Here is a 6,064-nt window from a genome sequence, read left to right as displayed (position 1 = left end):
CAGAACTCTCACATGATGGGACGTAACAGAACTCTCACATGATGGGATGTAACAGAACTCTCACATGATGGGACGTAACAGAACTCTCACATTATGGGATGTAACATAACTCTCACATGATGGGATGTAACAGAACTGTCACATGATGGGATGTAACAGAACTGTCACATGATGGGATCTAACAGAACTCTCACATGATGGGACGTAACAGAACTCTCACATGATGGGATGTAACAGAACTTTAACATTATGGGATGTAACAGAACTGTTACATGATAAGATGTAACAGAACCGTCGTATGATGGGACGTAACAGAACTCTCACATGATGGGATGTAACAGAACTCTCACATGATGGGATGTAGCAGATCTGTCATATGATGGGACGTAACAGAACTGTCATATGATGGGGTGTAACATAACTCTCACATGATGGGATGTAACAGAACTCTCACATGATGGGATGTAACAGAACTGTCACATGATGGAATGTAACAAAAATCTCACATGATGGGATGTAGCAGAACTGTCATATGATGGGATTAACAGAACTGTCATATGATGAGACGTAACAAAACTGTAATGTGCTGAATGTAACTGTACGCTATCTGTCAAGTTAAAAGTTTGTGACTATAAGAACATTATGAATATCCTAACTTTTCACCTATTAGAGTAAAGATTTCACCCATGAGATATCAACAAGTTCCGGTGCAAATCGTTTATAGACAGATTAAGAAATCCGTTTCTGTATTCGCGACACAGATTCACTTTTATGGCCACTTCTTTCATGTGAATAATATTATTTCATACTGTTAAACCATACTCAATTTCACTCTGGGTATTTATTAAAAATTTTTGTAAAAAGTTACACATCATTGTGCACATTAGTCTGAAGAGAGAAAACAACTAACGCTTTACTATTATAACAAACGGTGTGAGGAATAAAAATACTGATGTTAGGAAGAATACAGACTTGGCAAAAATGTTTGCACACTGTTCTGTATTGATGTTATTTTCTACATGTATGTAGGAGTTATTGAGTAAATGCCCGAGTAGTCAGAGAAGGTAACGTATGATTAGACAAACATGCACGAGTTGTTTTGAGCATTTGTTCGTCAAAACAAACATACACATCTGTTTTGTATATAAGAGTGTGTTTTTGGTATAATATTTTTCAAAACAGATCAACGCTTTGTTCAGACAATTTCTCTGTACTTGGTGTAGAGTCGTGCCTCATTAAGTGCCAGAAGTTATAGGGTGTCAAGTTGTTCGACTGTCTAGGAATGGTATGAAGCAAACGGACATTGCCAGAATAGTAGGGGACCCCCAGTGTACTGTATCCAGAATCCCGAAACGGCATATCACCACCCAAAATGATATAATACTGCTGCTTACTCATTTTCACATTTACATCACTGCATCCACTTGTCACTGTCAAGATTGTACAAATTAACACACTGATGTACACTCTTGCATGAATAAAAAGACAAACGAATCCATTACTGTACACACTAGTGTGAGGAAGAAGACAAAATAGCTTAAAATGTTTGTATAAAATTAAAGCAATGTTTAACAGACAAGTGTTGCCACGTTAACTTTTCCAAGTCATTGCCTCCTCCCCTTCTAAAAAAGTTTAAACTATCTTTAATTAAAATCACTACCTTCCCAAGGGGGAGGGGAGGGGGTAAGATGTAACTTTTTCCAAAATTCAGTACCTCTCTTTTTCGGAGATTATTTGTCTAGGTAATCAAATCGCTTGGTTTTCATTTATCACAGTCTTATAGTTAATTTGTTTCACACTTATCGAAATCGTCGAAAATCCAAAATCAGCCGGAAATTAAGATTTGTTTGTTTGTTTGTTGAATTTCGTGCAAAGCTACTCGAAGGTTCATGTGTCTCCAATTTTCATGTTATAGACTAGAGGAAAGGTGACTTGTCAACACCATCTTCCACGTACTTTTGGACCATCCTTTACCAATGAATAATGAAATTGACCGTCACATTATAACGCTCCCACAGCTGAAAGCGAAAGCATTTTCGTTGACGGGAATCGAACTCTCGACCCACAGATTGTGAGACTCGTGCCCTAACCACCAGGTTATGCCGGGCTGGGAAATTAAGAATGTCAAATTTTTGGACTCAGTGCCAATTTACCAAGGAGCTAACGTTCTGATCTTTTGTGGCTCCATAATTGGTTTGGTCATAGGACTTAGGACAATTTTATGTTTGCTATTGATCTACGTTGCTACTGATTTAAACGGAACTTGATGTTCGCAAAGCGTATAGAAATTTATTATACTTCACTTCTGGACAATATTGTCATAGAATATAGAAACTGTCGTCCTTGGCTGTTGGATGATGTTGTCAGAGGACATAGAAAGTGTCGTCCTTGGCTGTTGGCAGAAGATATAGAAAGTGTCATCCTTAGCTACTGGATGACGTTAGCAGAAAGTATACAAACTGTCGTCCTTTGTTATTGATAATGTTGGCAGAGGATATAGAATCTGTCGTCCTTGGCTATTGAATGGTTTTGGCAGAGGATACAGAAACTGTAGTCCTTGGCAATTGGGTGATGTTGGCAGAGGATATAGAAATTTTCATTAGTTGATGGTGGCGCATAGTTAATATATTTGACATAATTTGTCTTCTTAGTCAGATTAGTACATACATTTTACATTTTTAATTTTCGGCTGATATCGGCTCAGAGATCAAACAATCTGCATTCTTAACTCCTAGATTTATTATAATCGCGTTAAGCGTGAATTAAAAGTACTACAAAACAGTGGTAACTGAACACAAAGCACAGTTGATGTTGAGAAAAAGACGTTGTTTAGCAAATGTTTAGCTGACGCAATGCAGTATAGTTTCATCTCTCGCGCGTTATATGTACTCGAAGGATTTAGTTTTTGGCTTTATGAAGGCTAATCTGCAATATCATGGTGCAAACTTTTTCAGCATATTATTATTTTAGTTCCTTTTTTTATATTTATGAAAAAATATCATAAACCTACGTACACACATCTAACCACACTGGTATGCTTAAATACATATTATAGTTATGATAGTGTAATAAGTACCACAAAACAAAACCTAGTTAACGTTATGCATGTTGAATCTTAACTCCTTCGCTTTACGGTAGAAGTCAGCACACGTTCAGAAAAGTTACAAGACTTTTTGAACTATTCATGTTTTTGGAGTGTTTTTTCAAAGCGCGCGAAACATGTTATTTCATATTCCATCCTAATTAGCAGAAAACTAGTTCACTTTTCGTTTAAATAAATAATAAATTAGATCATGTTTGGTTAAATCACTATGTTAACTTATTTTCCGTTTAAATAAGTAGCAGAATAGTTAACTTTTGATTTAAACCAATAAGAAATTAGTTAATTTTTCACTTCAATCAGTAGCAAATTAGTTAACTTTCTTTTTAAATCATCAGTAAATTACATTACGTTCTCTTCAAATTGTTGGAAGTTATTCCACTCTTCGTTTAAATCAGCAGCAAATTAAACAACTTTAGGTTTAAATCGCTAGCAAGCTAACTTCATTTTCCATTGAAATCCGTAACAAAGTAGTTTGGTTTTCGTTTAAATCAGCAGTAAATTAGACAACTTTAGGTTTAACTCACAGTGATGATCAGTTCAGGTTGTTTAATTCAGCAGATCGACAGCAGATATGTTCATTTTCCGTTTAAATCATCCTTAAATATCATCCAGAGATTTAATTTTTTTTTGTCATACCTCTTACCTTTGAGTATCAATCTTTTCGTAGGAAACTATACGAGTTAGTTTATCCGGAACTGTTACCTGCTGGAGTCTGTTGTCGTTTAACCAGTACGCTTCTTATTAATATTCCACAACATGATTAGTAACTAAGGGAAAGCACGTGGTTTGGCAAGGTCTCTGCAAAGCGCGCGTTTAAAGGATTGTGAGTAACTAGGAAAACAAAATATCCCCTTGGCACTAAACAAATAGCTTTTTGTTTATTAAACTTACAAGATGTTTGATGAACAATGTTTAGCCCTGATGTTAAAAGTTTCCTTAGAATTATTACGCATGTTGTGGTTGAGGTTATATGTAAAAAAAATATTTTCAGTAAAAGAATCTCAGTCCTTCAAACAGCAACAACATTTTTAAACGTAATGAAATATCTATTAATAAAAACCCTCGAGTCAACTAATTTGGTGTTTGTTTCAGTTTTTAACAATAAAATAGCATAATATGCTTTAAAATAAATTATGAAATATAACTTAAAAGCAAAGGGAAGTTTTAAAATCAAGTCTTTGTAGAGACCGTGGGAAGAATTTCACATAAATCAATAACAATGAATTTTCCTGTTTTCTTATACTTTGTTCTGATTTCCATAATCAAGGAAGCATCCGTGTTTTACCCTCCAATGTACTTGTAGTTCGAGAAGCACCAATTTAAAAGCATATGTTTGAAAACAAAACGGATAATTCTTAACAACTGTTGTAATTTCAAGATTGCACATAATACATAGTTACCTGATTTATGCAAAAAACTAGAGATTCAAGGACCTAGTATACAGAAAAACAAGTGAAGGTTGAAAGAAACATGACAAAATGTTAAAGTACAAATACAACACTATTCTAAAATGGAAGAATAGCTGATTATGTGGTAGTGAATTATTGTTTTTGTGAAACAAAGACAGGTTAAAAAGTGAAGCAAGTGAACAGCACACGATCAGCAGAATAGAGAAATTTAAAACAAAGACGAGACTCCAACAAGAAATTCTGGTTCCTTCAACGTTGAAATGAATCTACTATCATCGGAGCTTGAAAAGAATCTGATTTAAAAGTCCAAACTGTGTTCACTAAACACCTTTTTTCTGCAGATGACCCGCCAGAAAACTGGATCACAAGAATTCCAAAGTATCTCTGCTTCATGTGACAGTGGTGAAGCAGTCTTCTTTATGCAAGGTAGATTAAGTAATAATACAACTGTTCTATGAAAAAATAGATAAGTTCCTTTATCAGACCTGCTACATCTGAATTAACTCAACTAAATCTAGCACGTTTGAAATAAGAACTGAGAATTTCTTAACTAAATTTGTAGATACAAATTATACACACTATGTGATATTAGGTTATGTAGTATTTGCATACTACACAATTTCAAACTGGTCTTTCCTAGACGAGATAGAATATAGACTTAACAGGTTGAGGATGTAAGAATCAGGAAACAAATATATGTGTTGTTATAGTTTCAAACTATATTTTTCTGCAAGACGTAAACTAAATTGAAAAAAAAAGTAACCATATAACAGTTTTATTTTGTTTAACGGATGTCAAGATCTAAAATAAAAATATGTCAACAGATGGCGGCACGAGCACCAAAAGCCAACCTCTTTCTTGATGAAGGAGGCATAAAATTAACAAAATACTGTACTTTATAAAATTGACGATTAATATGATATAACAAATGCATCCGAATTATTTCTTAAAGAAAAAAAACTCGAAACACTTTGTTATTTTCTACAGATTTTTATTTTAATTTCTATTGTGAATACACAAACCTCCCTTCTTTTTCACACTATACGTTAAGGATAATTATTTTCATAAATATCACAACAACTTTACTGTATCTAATGTGGACACATGTAAGAAGATATCACCTGTGTTCTCTATGCAGCTTGATCTTCGTGAATGTGAACACTTTTAAAGGGCTAAAGTAGCCGAACATCATCGTGAATGTGACAATTTTAAAGGGCTAAAGTAGTCGAACATCATCGTGAATGTGAACACTTTTAAAGGGCTGAAGTAGTCGAACATCTTCATAAAATGTGAAAACTTTTAAAGGGATAAAGTAAGTTGGTCGCGAATTTTGTGTAATGATGGGAGATACCTTGTACAGTATCCAAATACTGGCCAATCATGGATCTGTAAGCAACCAGGTAAATATTTCAACTGTATATTGGATGTGGAGCCAATTTCTGAAGTGTCTGGACATCTAGATCTTCATGAACATCAACATATTTCAAAAATACATTGAATAGGCCATGAGTGAGGAGGTTGGTCTGGGGGGGGGGGGGTATCGGGCGACAAA

The 6,064-nt window shown here is 34.6% G+C and overlaps 1 protein-coding gene across 2 annotated transcripts in view; it reads right to left on the bottom strand.

Annotated features, from left to right (window-relative positions):
• The window catches only part of LOC111086990, a 37,269-nt gene extending 33,469 nt beyond the window's left edge, over positions 1–3,800 (bottom strand). Inside the window, exon 1 of one of the 2 annotated variants that reach the window (XM_022391999.1) lies at positions 3,747–3,800. The gene's annotated coding sequence lies outside the window, so the exon portion shown is untranslated. Of the gene's footprint in view, positions 1–3,627; positions 3,700–3,746 lie in introns of those variants that run through there. The other variant, XM_022392001.1, reaches the window with a different exon arrangement.
• Positions 3,801–6,064: the final 2,264 nt, after the last annotated feature.

This window comes from Limulus polyphemus, unplaced genomic scaffold, assembly GCF_000517525.1.
Source record: "Limulus polyphemus unplaced genomic scaffold, Limulus_polyphemus-2.1.2 Scaffold1616, whole genome shotgun sequence".
Lineage (NCBI taxonomy): Eukaryota > Metazoa > Arthropoda > Merostomata > Xiphosura > Limulidae > Limulus > Limulus polyphemus.
This window is presented reverse-complemented; position numbering and strand designations above follow the sequence as displayed.